Below are 14,944 nucleotides of genomic sequence, written 5' to 3'. Positions count from 1 at the left end.
GCAAACGTTCCCGACCCCCGAACTCGTTCATTGTTCCCCGCGAGGCACGCTTGTTGTTATTCAAGCACCGGAACACAACCGCGAAGTAAATCGAGCCGTGAGTTACCTTGCTATTAATTATACGAAATGGAGAGTGTCTAGAAAGATGGGGGTTTCTCGCCAAAGGAGAAGTTGGAACGACAGGTATGTGGAATCTAGAATGCGATATTTCTCTCCCCGGTACCCCGTGCTTGTCACGCCTCCCTAGGTGGCAGGTAAACAGATGCACCATTGTTGCAGCGCGGATTATTCTTCGCATTTAATGCGCGCTATCTTCGGCCAAAGTTTTCATTGTTCCCCGGCGCTGAATCATTCGGAACTGGTGTTCTTCGTAGCTACTTTCTCGAGTAGATACGAACTTCTCGGCAATAACGGTATTGCGATGCGCTCGCCCAATGATCGTCTCGCAACGAAGGTGAAGCTTTTAGCCGGTAAGTTTCTCGGGCAACGGGCCCGACTTCTCCGAAGCTTTTTAGTCGCGACGAGAGAATCTCACGGGGAACGATTAACGCCCGAACAGCGATCAACAATACCCTGGCTCTCGTTTATACGTTACTTTTCGAATTTTATTCGTGTCCGCGAGTTTCATCGAATTTTCGTCGATCGTGACTCGAGGAATCGTTAGACGCAGTCTTTGCAATTTATCGATCCGCGGGATATTAACTTTACTTCGTAGTCGATGCCCCGAAAGGGTAAATTGTTCAACGATTGTCAAACTCTGATCATCCGAGAGAAAAGACATTTTCTGGGGGATAATTTCTAGTAACGTCGCTGTCCTTCGATCTTTGTCTGGTGGAAAATAATTATTTGTAACGAACAGTTCGAAAATCACGGTGCAATTCCCTCGAAAATATCTTATCGAATATCTTCGTTATTTAGTCAATTTTCGAAAGCAAAATTTAATCGAGTGTTCTCCAACGGTCTCGAAATTTGTCATTTTTACTCGCGATGTTCCCGATTCGAGGTTATCCCTCGCGAAGAGAAAGCTTCGCCGAGAGAGAATCCGAAATTGTTTCGCTTTCAATTAGTAGCCATCGATTCGTTCTCTTTTTCTTTGTTTTTTTTTTTTTTTTCATCGATCGGGAGTTCGCGAACGCCCGTCGTAAAATATTTATCGAGCGATTCCGCGGTTATCGAATGTTCGGGTAATTAAAACTTCCACTAATAGATGTCCGTTTTATCGGACGTCCCGCGCTGCTCCGATTATCCGAGCGGTAGGTTGCTCGGCTCTCCGAGTTTCCACCGCGATCAACGAGAACGCGTCCTTGCTTCTGGCACGCATCCATCCCGTTATCCAGGATTGACTGGCAATATTGTTCGTTCGAATCGCCGACAATCCGGTGTATCGCTAAAACTCGCCATACGTAATAGGGCCGAGTCGTAGATAAAAGGGTCACCGGTCACTGGTTCTCAAACGAGTGCTTCGAAAGACGTTGAACGTGTATCCAACGAAGATAAAACATCTACGTCGAGATAAAATATTAATTTCTCGAGTCTGGTGACTCGATCGGAGTTTCCAAAGTCCGCTCCACCCTCTTATCGGTTTCGTGTCACCTCTTCCGGGTCTCGCGGATATTTTCAACGTTTCTTCGAGCTTGAAACTATTATTGAGAAATCGATCGGTAGGTCGATCCAGTTCGTATCCTATTTCCAGTCATCTCGAGGAAACTTGCAGGCATCTGACAAACAGAGGTTACGTTTGTTGTCTCTGGTTTGAGAACCCGCAACGTAGGTGACGGTGAAGGAGGATCCATCGGTATTACGATACGCGAGCGTTACGATCGTCGTCTGGCATAGCTATCCGAATCCCGGAGTTACGATGATCGACCCGATACGAACAATGTGGCATGACCTGGCAGTGATGCAGTTAGATCATTCCGTACTACTGGGATTCTGGGGCGTCGGTGGTCGTTTTACGTGCACATCGTTGATGATTCTCGCGCGATCGTTGCCAGCGTTTGTAGGACGTTTCGCGCGTACGCTTAGGAAAATTGCACGAGCACCATCTAGTATCGGTACACCGAGCTAGGAACGAACGAAATCGAAGGTACGAACGAGACTCGATAAATCGGAGAATCCGTTCGGAAATCGAATATGTAACGTTCGATGTCCCTTGTACGTTCTTACGTTCGCTGCCAGAGGTCTACGTCGATCTGAGTTTCAACTATCGGTTCAATCATCGATCCCCTTGTGCGACGCTGCGTCCTAAGATCGGGTGTCTCCGCGTTTGAGACACGGATAGTCTCCCGTGATCCACCTCTTCGATTATCGCGACATTGTACGCGATCCTCGTCTTCCCTCTTGTCTGTCTCGTTCGCGGGACGCGTTCAAAATACTCGTCTCCGGTTTGTACACAACCGTCCGGGTTAACGCATCTCTTTGAAAAGTTTCACTCGACGCGGAGACTCTTCGTTGCCTCGTTGGAAATGCCCTTAACACGGGTTCTACTCTACCTTGTGCGCGAGCAAATAACCGTTCGGTCTAGTTTCGTCGGCACCGTGAATTCAACACGGTTCGTTCTGTTGACCGTCTCTTCGACTTCGGTCTGGTTAAGGGCTGTTTTAATTTCGAAAAATTGTAGAACCACGTAGGTGAATTCCGAGTCCCGAGACTCGATCTCGACTCGTTTGGCCACTTACGGCGCGACGTGTTCAAAATACTCGTCTCCGGTTCGTACACAATGGTACGGATTAACACTCTTTGAAAAGTCTGACTCGACGCGAAGCCAGAGGCTCTTTGTTGTCCCGTTGGCAATGCTCTTAACACCGATTCCTTCTACCTTGTGCGCGAGCAAACAGTCTTTCTGCTTAGTTTCCTCGACGGTCTGCGAATTCAGCGCGGCCTATTTTGTTGATTCGGTGTCTCTTCGACCGTCTGGTCGAAAGCTACTTTAATTTCGAAAAATTCTGGATCTCTTTTACCCTTCTGCGTACACAACGGTTTGGGTCGGTTCTTGGAAAAGTCTGGCTCGACGCGAGGCAAAGATTCTTCGTTGTTCAGTAGACATTGCCCTTGGCACCGGTTCTCCGTACCTTGCACGCGATAAAATCACCTTACCGTTTGGTCCATTAGCGCGTGCACTCGATCTCGTCGTTTCCATTCCCGAATCCTCGAACCGTCTGGTCATCGAACGTCACGAGCTCCTTCACTCCCGAAACATCGTTGACTCTAACCGGTGAACTCGGCTGATCCCGCCTAGGTGATACTCTAGTCCTAGGACGCGATCCGGGCTCTCGATACCGGTTCTCCCTACCCTGTGCACGATAAAATAGACTTACCATCTAGTTCCATTAGCACCGCTAATCCGGCGCGCTCTGTCCTATCGTCTCTTTCTTCGATCTGGTCACGGAACGTCGAGACTTTCAAAAAAAATCATACACTCGGACCAGCTTATCCCGCGTGGGTGAATTCTAGGACTCGATCTCGACCATACTCCGCTCGCCTCGCCTTCTGCGCGCGTGTTTCCTATACGATAGCTTCGCTCTTCGATAAGTCTTCCTCGATCTAGACCAGTGGACTCTTTGTTACCCGTTTAACGAAACTTTCAAACATCGGTTCCTCTCGCGCTAAAACAGTCCTCTTGTCTACTTCCATCATCGCCGATCGAACGTTATCCTAACGATCGTCTGGTCACCGAAGGTCACTAATCTCCGAATTCGAGACTCTTGGAACTCCGTGTGTAACCGTTCGCGCGGTGTACTCACTTTGAGCGCAATTCGTTCGTCGATATCTCGTACATCGAAACACGCGTCCCTCGTGGTGCGATCCGCGCACACGTTCGAAGAGCGTCGCCGATAGTACCCAGTGATTCGCGACACGCGAAGTACATTCGTCCACAGAGTGTTCCAGGGCTGGTGTAACACACTGGTGGAGGGAGAGAGAGGGAGAGATAGAGGTAGGCGGGGGCATTTGTATGTAGATTTGCGCGATTCGAGCGCGAGAGTTCTAGCACGGTGACCAAAGCGCGATGGATACGTCGAACAGCGCGCGGAACCGATGTCCCGGTCTTGGTTGACACGTGTCGTAAGCCGATCCTTGCCAGGACGCGGAACCATTATCTTGTACACGCGGGCGTATCGCGTACACAAGCCCGCGGACCGGGTCGAGACGTATAGATTTGCGGGTGTGCGGTAACCGGGGCGCAATTACCGTTGCCGGTTTGACACGTATCGACTTTATGCTCCGTTGAAAACGATCGTGCCAGATCCCGTTTATACCCAACCGTTTATACCTTAACGCGAAACGATACGCGACAACGTCGCCGCGTTATTCGTAAGTGTTACGGACAGCCGCTTTGGGCGACCGCGGTGCCCCGTGGTAACGGATTTAATCGTGGGAAAGTTGTCCCGTTAATTAAGACAACGTGATTATTTCACGGCACGCGCTCGTTTATCCGAAAACCGATCGTGCAGTTGACGCGCAGACGTTTCGCGCCGCTCGAAACGAACCGGCCGTTGGAAAAGTGGGGGTAGAGAAATATATTACCGCGCGGTACGAATTCTCTCGACACGTTGCAAAATGCGGTTGAACGTTTCCCGTGGAAATTGGTCGAACGCGCGGAACGAAACATAGTTTTCTTTGGTTGATTGAAAGCTTGTTTGCAGTTCGCGTTGGAACCGCGGGCTCTAATTACACGCTTAACAAATCGTTGATACGCTCGATCGATGCCCGAACTAAACGCGCAATAATTAATAATTTAATTTTAAACGGTATCGGGCTTTCAAACGCCGGATTGCTCCGTTGGTTATCACAGATACGTTGATTTTATAATCCGTTGAATAATTTCGTAACATTGCCAACGGTTCGTGCTGTGTACTTCGGGCACTGTTCGAACGTTGCGCAACTCACTGCCCGAGTCTTCGGGGAACGAGAAGGGAAATATAATACGGTGTAGTTTGGTCAATTTTGAGAAAATTACTTTTCTAAAATTTCGATCGACGAAACTTGTTTGTTTTTTACGCGATTTTAAGAGCGCGCATCGTCGATACGTTGCCTCGATAATCGAATCGACTTCGTTCACGAAGAATCGCCTCTTTCCCGATGACGGAACTCTCTCGTCGAGCGTTACTTTCGCCGGCTGCCGATAGAAACAAAAATACCAGGACGTCGCCGTGAATTTGTCGACGGACGTAAATTATAGTGTCGTCGGCGTGTTAACTCGACCGATCTTTACCGAGACACCGTATTCCGGGGCTGCGAACACTAGTTAGGGTCGCCGAGGGTTGTTTTCACGGGGGATGAAAACAGCCCGCGGGTCGACCGCGCGATACACACGGTGGTCTTCTTTTTTCTTCCTTTTTTTCTTTTTTTTTTTTCTCTACAAATTGCCGGCGAATAACCTTCAATTTTCCGCGGGCGTTAAAAATTTCCAACCGCGCCGCGAGTAGAACCATCGTTTCAATTTCCCTCTCGTCCCCACTGGTTTTCCGTTCGGTCGCCGGACAATTTCGAGCAATTGTCGACTCGACCAATTTCCTGTTCGCGAATGTTTTTCTCCCCGTTCGGACCGCGACTCCATCGACACCCTTCGCGACGCATAATTTCCCTCGATGTAAAGCTCCCGGTGAGTAAAAAAAAAAAAAGAAAAGAAAGAAAAAAAAAAGAAATTCGCGACTCCGAATCCGACTCGTCGTTTCCGCGACCGTCTCCCACGACACGGACGATGCAATTATGATTTCCCGGGAATTCCGTTACGTCGGTGTAATTACGCGCGGTGGCGTTTTCGTCTTTGCAGTAGCGAGACGGATGCGTCTACTCTATCGGCGTCGTGGAAACGGTTCAGTTAGGTGGGTACAGACAAGCAAATGGGCGCGCGCACCAGGGGTGAACTCTGACTCACCCCACGGTGCGCAGGGATGTAGTCTGCAGCCGTCCTACCCCCCGATGGCTTTGCTGCCCCGAGCTACGCACGCAATTACCATCCCTGATTGGATTAGGCAGCGTCTTGATTTGAGCCCAGCGTCGACAATCTCACCCATCCGTGTCTGCGTTGTCTCCGAGTGCTACCGGTGCTTGCTACGAAAATAGCAACCGCGCGAAAATATTTGTCGAACGACCTCGCCGTGTGGCTCTTTCGGGACCCGATTGAAATCATTGCTGGGTGAAATTTGCGCGCTGCTTGCAACCGATCGACGTTACGGAAATAGAAAAAAGATACCGCTGCGGAGTCGAGAGTAAAATAGAAGAGGAAATATTCGATAGTTTCTCGAGGTATACGCTACTTTACAGTGTCTTCGACGATTGTATAGTTGCTCAAAAAATTCACGAGTGTTATTAAGGATTTAACGAAAAGTAAGCTCGGAGGTAAAATGATACGCAATAACTGAAATTGAAAAATAGATTAATTGGACGTTTAAATACGAGATGGAATATTAACAGTCTGATCGTGTAACTTGTAGGGAGTTATTTCAATTTTTCAATTTTTGAGACATTTTTAACCCACTGTACCGGGAAGAGTTCACTTGTATTGGTAGAGTTTTCAGCGAGAGTTCGTCAAGTAATCGAGAACCTCGCGTTGTACGAGAGAGAAACGCGTTGTATATTTTTAAATCAACGATGCGTCCACCGAGGAGTCCCTCGCGTTGCTTTGATCCCCTTTATATCCCATTTTGTGTTGCATCGGGCAACGTTCTCGCGCTATGCTAACGGATACGGAGCGGGGGAAGATGCCTAAGCTTCGGGGCTTATGTTGGACAGCGGCGAATTAAATTTTCCTTGCGCAGGATGCAGCGATAACGGATATGCGAGGCGATTCCTTCGCGCGGAACTTGCTCGAATTTGTGGTAAAAATTTCGCGAAAAAATCCACACGAGGAGACACCGGGAGAGTTTATTTCGTATCGCGCGAGAAATAGTCTCACGGGGTGGAAAGAAAACGTTGATTCGTCCATCGAGTTAGGTGATCCACCGGTTGGCAAGATTTTATGGCTCGAAGACTACGATCGAGAATAACGAAATTCGCTAAGTTCATCCGAAACTTGATCAGTTTTGGATTTGTACGTGATACTGTATCAGGGACTCGATTGTTATTCATATTCACCCAATTTAAACGTCTGTGTACGTATTTTCGAATTCGTTCTTCTCGAAAACGATACCTCCGATGCAATTCCATTGTTATCGATTCTCTTATCTTCGAGTAGATGCAACACAGTCTCGGGAACGCGATACAATAATAATTTCGTTGAACTCTGTACTCAGAGTTTGCGAGTCGAGTGGCTGACAAGCGTCATTCTTTACGCGCCCCTCTTTCACGGACGTAATCAGAAATAAACAGAGCTCTTCCCCTTTTCTCGACCGGGAACAAAGTACAGGGGGAGAGTTGAAAATTATTCAAAACGTCTTCGTGACTAACCGTACGACAATATCAATTGAATTCGAGAGGTCGACCTCGTTCTTTCGCTCGATTGTCTCTAATTCGTGCCGGTGTTGTCCGGTGCGACCAAACGACGATTAATTAACGTTTATACGCATCGTATCGAGACGATAAAACGTACACCCGGTAGATTACTTTGATTTTTGAATCCCTCGCGAAATTCACTTTATACGAAGGAAGCGTTTCGTCGATGAATTTTTCAAATCTCGGCTCGTAGCCGAGTAATTGCACGTATTTGTAAAAAGTGGATCGACGAGGGTCAAGATATTCACGGAGACCTATTTGCGAGCGTCGTGGAATTTCTGTTCCTGAAAATCGGATAAGGGGTAGGGGCAGGGTGGCTCGAGGTACAAAGAGGGCGAGAGAGGGTAACGGTAGGGTCGTCGTGCGTCACATACTGATAGAAGAGAAAGACGAATGGTCGAACGGAGTGGCTGGACCCTAAATCTGTTCGGGATTTGGCAGAGACCAGAACTTAAAACGAGGCTCACGTTCCCTATTGGTAAAGGACGATGGGCACACTTCTCTGGCAGACGCCTAGAGCGCTCGAAGATGTACTCACGTACGAATTCCTTTTCTCTTTCCCACATGGGGATTGCCGCGGCTACTTCCGATTCGCCCGATATTCCTACGTTTATTGATTGATCGGCACGTCAAATTGCTTTCGAGCACACGCCAGACGTGCTCCCGTCAATGGCTGATCTCTGGTCCGTTTCCACGTTCCACGTTCTCCTTAACGATATTACTCGCGAAGACTCGCTTCCGCCGTTGGGAAGTTTCTTTCTCTTCGGTCGAAGGTGTTCGACGAAATTAATCCATCGACGCGAGATATTCTTTCCGAGTATCGAAGCAAGGTAACGACTTCTTGGATCCCATCGAGGTAAATCTTCATCGGGAGCTTTGTGATCCTTCGCGACCGGACGTACCGTAAAAACTGTGCCCGGTTGTATCTCGTTGTTTAACGATACGAAGAAACAGCAATTCTCATCGACTCGTTCGTAACCGATCCAGTTACATTTAAACGGAGAATTCGATCTCTTTGGAAACTTTACCTCGACGAAGTTGACAAAATGAATGCACACGGTGGTCTCGCAGTGACTGGTAACGTTACGAGACAGGAATCGGGTATATTGGAAGGAAGAACGGGCACTTGCCAGGGTTTCTTTCCAATAGGGAAATTTCTTTGGAAATGAGACCGAGGTCATTATTTTATTCCAATAAAACGAATCTATACGTTACCGCGTCTTATATTCCGAAAGATAAAGAAAACCAAGCGTATCGTGGTCCCCGTTCTCCGTCCAGAAGTTCATTATCAGCATCGAGCATGAAATCGTTTTATCATCCCCCCGCCGGGCGCGAAGAAAAAGGAATTCGATAGTTATTCTTATGCGATCTGGAGATGGAAATGGCGTCCATTGTGAGCGAGGGGTGGGGTGGTCGAGAGGAGCGTTATTACCATAAAATAATGAAAAGGGATCCGGGTGCATTACGAACCGCAGCCCATTATGTAGGGTGGCCCCGTGATCTTCCTCTGTAGTCCTTGCTCCGCTGGACAGACAGATAGTCCTGCAGTGACAGAGCACCAGCGATCCCGTCCTTTCGCGAAGGGCGATACGAGTTTTACACGGGCGTCCGTCCCTTTCAAAGGGATATATCGGTTTCGACCAACACCGGCCGTATATTCGCCACGTTATACGTTTTCCAAATACGAAAACTTACCGTACAATTCCACCGATCCGAAACTTCACCGTAACTGCGCATCGTTCGTAAACTTAGCTCCGAGTCTTCCAACAGATGCGTTTCTCTGTTCCCTACCAATTAACAGACTTACAAATGCAAGTTTCCACCGTGGATTAAACACTGTTTAACATTTCCGCGAAGCGCTTCGAAACGTACTTTTCCGCATACTTTTCGAATATAGAATGTTGCGATATTGACGAAATCATCGTCACCGGTTAATTTCTTTCGGCGGTCGAAGAATCGAAGGTGTGCCCAAATTTGCGAAACTTCGGATCTGTAAGTTTACGATAGAAGAGGAAGGTGTCTCTATCACGGTCTCGATGGTAGAAAAAACAAGGGTCGAGGAAGACCCGAGGCAGCAGGGATGAAACGTCTCCGTGGGTACTCTTTGACGATTCACGCGGTTCGATCGCTTCCGTTGGCCGAGTCCTCGAGAGGTTAATTCGGCGTGCAACGCTACACAGCGTTAAAGATAACGGATAGGCAATAATCGGCGCAGCCAGAGCAATTACCGGGGGGGAACATCGTCGAATCGTCGAAGTTGCCCGTAAAGCGTTTACCCGGTGATGCAAGCGGCAAACACGATATACCAAACTGGCAACCGTAAACGTCAATCGAGCGGATGGAGCCGGGTCCAGCTGCACTTGGAATAATCATGTTTCCGGCAGAACTCGATGACCGGGTAAAAGCCTACTTCCCTGTCCCCCCTGCTCCGATCGGCCTTAACTTCGTATATCCATCCCGGCGGAAGAGGCTGAGGGGTATCGACGTACATATATACTTCTTAGCGACCTGGTCAGTAGGATGGGGACACGGACTACGCCACACGTAGGAGGAACTCAGAAATCGAATTCCAGCGGTTCGGTGTGGGAAGAACCCACCCACCCGTCCGTTCTATCCGCGCGTAATCTCCGGTTTCGTGGAAAATGAAGCGCGGGCCGAAGCCAACCGGGCGAATTCCGCTCCGGTAAATCGACTCCGCGCGGATAATGAGCCGAGTCGAATAATTTCTCTTCGGCACGCTGAAAAGACGGGAACGAGTCCGCGTCGCTTAATTGTATCGCCGGCGAAGACGTCGGGTGTTTCTCGAAGTTACGCGACGCTTCGGGATTGCCTGGTTAACCCCTCGGAACGCGAACTGTCTACGTCCGCCACGATCCGTCGAGGGTTCGCGAACGGTGCACAACCGCGTATCGTTTGGTAACTCGTGGAATTCCCTCGAGTAGTTTGTTCGCGGATTCCTCGATATTTTTCCACGATGGATCGCACTTCGGGTTGTTGGTTGTGGATACTTGCCGCGTGGATGTAGAAATTAATCGAGCGGAATCGTTCGGTGGAGAATTGAAACTTTTAAGGGTAAGATGGGAGCGATCGTACGTAGGACGAGAGAGACGGAACGAAGCGATTCGAGGAATATTTCCAAGACGGAGAATCGATCGGTGGTGTAAAGTTCGTAACGGTGAATTTGTTCTAAAAATGAGATTGGTTTCCACGGTCAACGAGTTTACACAAGAACGCGATTACGAATCTCGACGATTTTCGAGCAACTTGCCCTCCGAACGCATAGCAGTCGCGCAACGGAGGCTAAGCTGGCTTAGAATTATAGAGTAATACCGGTTAGTCGCAACGAGAGAAGGTTAGAATTCAGACTTGGCCGGTGGGATCCAAATTATTGGCCGGGATTTCGTATCGCCGTGGCTAACGGCGCCGCTAATCCCGAAAACGTTACTTACCAGGGAAAAGACGGATCGCGATAATTAACGAAAGGAGAGAAGTTTCGCGAGTTCTCGATGGCCGTGGTCTCGGTTCCTCTCGGGTAAACGTGCCAGGAGTACGATTCGGGGACGCGCCGCGATCGTCGTTGAAGTTCTCGGAGGGTTCGGTGGCGCGAAAAGATACATTATTATTCCCGTATACGTGGCAGTTACCGCTCACGGTGCCAAAGTTTCCCCATCGCGCGATACATCACGGACGTTTATGCTCCCGTAGGATCGGGTCGCGGTAAAACCCTCCTCGAGTGGTAAAAAAAAGTGCCGCGTTCCGCGTCACACCCTCGCGATCTCTCGTGCAAGACAACTGGAAATATAGAACGGATTCGTTCGAGGAGTACGGTCCGGGGAAGCGGCGCGATCTCCCGCAGGGTCGTAGATCCCGAAAGGAGCGGGTTAGTCGATGGGGGCCGTGGCGAACGGTCGCGCGAGGACGCGCCGCTCGATGGAAACCTCCGACGGGACTTAACATGTGCGCTTTATTGTCTCTTAGCTCGAATAACACGCGTTATTTGGCGCGAGACAAATGCTCGGAATCGAACGATAGTCGAGAAGGGGTCCCGCGGAACTCTCGTACCTTCTCTCTCCTTCCAAGGGCGAAGTGTTTCGCCTCGTAAAGGATCTCGCGTCCCTTCTTCTTCTTCTTCCTCCTCCCGGTCCTCCTTTGGCAGACTCCTGTCGAGACCGCGACAGGTTTCCCTTTGTCATCTATCCCACGGCCGGGCGATACATCTCGAAGACTCGTCGAGGAATTGTTACGCAGGTAGTTTACTTTTGATCGCGTCGCCGATAAAAAAAAGTATCCAATTTCGAGGGAAAGAACGTAGCGGCGGGGCGAGTAGCGGCTACCGCTCCTGGAAGCGATATCCCGAGTGTCGACTCGGATCGTCACGAGCCGCGGAACACCGGTCGCTTCCGCGATAGAGTTTCTTCTGTTTTCGTCCGTCTCGATTCTAATCGGTTTGCGTTGTTCGGGTGTCTATCGTTGCGCGGGATCGCAGAATTCACCGTGAATTTAACGCTCGAACGACAGGGTACGCGTATCGATTCCACTCGCCGACTCTATCCAAACCCCTCGAGCGTGTCCCGTTGACGCGTGACACGGGTAATCCCCTAGGATGTTCCATCGTCGTGGCGTCGTTCTACACCGTGAACTGTGCGCGAAGATCTCTCCGAGACGACCATCCGGACCATCCTGGCCCTCTTCCTCGATAAACGACCGTTCGCGAATGCGTGTCGGTGGTTCGCGTGTCCAGGGTGTCGCCAGTCGTACTTGCGACACCGTTTCTCGCCCAGGGATAACATTTTCGAACGTTTATAGATTTCTCGCAGCGCGCGACACTCGTTTTTCCTTTACCGCCAATTGTTCACCCTGATATCGATTCGCGGAGGCGAGTCGTTACCCAGATTCGGGTGTATCTCGATCGAGATTACCGGGAACGTCGTAACGACGACCTGACTGAAATTCGTCGACGAGTTATCCACCACCGTGACACGAGGGGGGTTTAGTACTCGCTTTCCAATCCTCCCACTTGCTCGGGACATATTGCATAACCGTTGAGCACACCTATACACGCACACACAGGTTGGCATCGCGAAGTGCTCGTCTACGGGCGTGCGTGATACACGGCCGTTCTCGAAGCGGCTTCAATTACCGGCTATTAAGAAGCAAGTGTTAGAAACGGTAAATCGATTTGACGGGGACGAGGAGGGGAGAGGGCGCGCCACTACTTCGGCTCGCAGCCCGGTTTCTTCTATTCGTTTCGAGGGCGATGCGCGATAAGGGAGCAGCGCATAATTCAGGGTGAGTATCGTGGATTGGAAATTGTCGGGTCGCGGACACAAGATCACAAGGCTTCTTTCTCGAGCATATGGAGTAGCGTTTCGAACGAACGGATCCACGAAGTTAACCGTATCTCGTATATTAGCGCTTAAAAGCACCGTAAGGTGTTCTATCCTCTAGTTTAGTTATCAGGGGGTTTCGACCTCCGAGTAACCTCTACGAAGGATTTCCATCGAAGAAACGCATTACATCCCCCTTGATACGTACTTCTTCCCAGAACACATTCATCGAAATATCAAATGTACTCGCAACGCGAGAATCGGAGCTTATTGTTCGAAACGTTAAGTTACGCGCGAAATTTACATCTCGAAAGTAAGGCCGAGTGTTTCGAAACACCTTGTACGTATCAACGTTCCATCGAACCGTCCCTGTAAGATTCGATGCAGGAACGCGCGCGTTCCAGGAACCGGGATTTATCGATTATCATCGGGTGCATCTTGGATAGCTCTAAATCAAACACACGGCTTGATTGAAGTGCACTCGGCTGAAAGGGGTAAAGGGTAAGAGGTAAGAGGCCTCCAGTCTCTCATCATCGGGGATTAAACTGTTATTGCAAACTTTCCGCGGCGCTGGCGGCGGCGGCGGCGGTGGCGGTGGCGTCGACGACGGCATATTGAGCGTCGCGAAATTAAAATACAGGACGAAAGTTTACACATTGGATAACGCGCGAACGCGGCACCCGTCAATATTGAAATCCCGAAATTGTGAGAGCCGCCCGCGCGTGCACTCCTCATCGTCTCGATATTCGGCTCGACGCAACCCCCCTCGTTCCCCTTTTTCGACGATTTTCGGATTTTCGACTCCTCGCGAGATCGAGTCCCGAAACGTTTCGTTTCGACGTACGTCCCGTCGTACGAGTGCAACGCGCGATGCAAATAATCCAATATTTTCAATTTCCACTCGCGTGTTCTCTCCGCGAGACAATTCACGCTTGTTTTTTCTTCCCTCCGCTTTGTTTTCTCTTCCCTTTCGACCGTATTTCCTTCACCGATCCGAGAAAGAAAGCGAGTGCATCGTCGAGAGAAATTTCGAGACAATTTTTCTTACGGATACACACCACCGATGGTGATTCGATTAATGAAAAAGAAATTTTTCTGCATAATCTTTGAGCTCGTATTTCCAACGAAAGACCCGATTCAGTTTCGAGCAAAATTGATCCACGTATCACCGTGGTTACAGTAGATTTGTATTCGTAAAAATGAAAAAAAAAAACAATAAACGAAGTAAATCTCGAAGAGAATCGAATTCCGACCGACGAAGGAAAGTTTTCTCCGTCTTCAGCGAAGATAAAATTAAATTACATCTTATTCGTCGCGCGCTCGAATTACATTTTTACGTCAGTTTGAATTACTTGGTTATTCGTCTCTGTTAACCGTTATTCGATGGAAACGAACGGGCGTAGGGAACACGTACCGCGGGTGTACGCGTGTAACCGTGATCGAGGCACGGTTAGGCTCTTCCGTCGCTGAATTATCGTGTTCGTTCTTCCCCATCCGGCACGATGCGAGCGTAAACTACTCGTGGAATGCGCGATGAGTTTAATCAGGATATAAGTGCATTAGAGAAATCGATAGCCCCGTGGATGGTTTTCGTGCGCGGTAGTTGTCGGTCGGTTGCACGGCTTTTCGCGTTCGATGAAACTTCACCGGCTGTTCTTTGCTAGCGATACGGGAATATTTTCCGCGCGGTTTCGCGATCATTTATCGCCGCTCGAGCGAACCACGTCGCGGTGTGTTCGTTTCGCGAATTACACGCGGCCACTTCGAAACGACTCGGTGATCCCGAGAAGCACGAAGAGGGCGATCGGTTGTTCTCCTTGGGAAGATAGGATAAATTGACACGGAAAGGTATTGCATACAACGGAAAGAGATACGCATTCTTTCTACCTCGTGAATGCAACCATTCGTCCGCGATACGCGATTGTCAGACACCGTTCCCGAGAACGAGTTCGATCATCGATGGAAATTCCTTCTCGATGGTCGCCGAGTGCGATCAATTTATACCAACGCGACAACAGAGTTCTGTAGGTCGTCGGTGTACATTTCTCTCATCGATATTTCGCCAAGTCGTTACTCGTATTTTATTACGCGGGCCAAGTTCGATAATATCAATTCCGTCGAGTCATTTTTCCACCCGGCGTGTTTACTCGCGCGAGTGGAAAGGAGTGTTCCCACCGGCGCGG

The sequence above is a fragment of the Ptiloglossa arizonensis genome, chromosome 10 (assembly GCF_051014685.1).
Source record: "Ptiloglossa arizonensis isolate GNS036 chromosome 10, iyPtiAriz1_principal, whole genome shotgun sequence".
Taxonomy (NCBI): Eukaryota; Metazoa; Arthropoda; class Insecta; order Hymenoptera; family Colletidae; genus Ptiloglossa; species Ptiloglossa arizonensis.
This window is presented reverse-complemented; position numbering follows the sequence as displayed.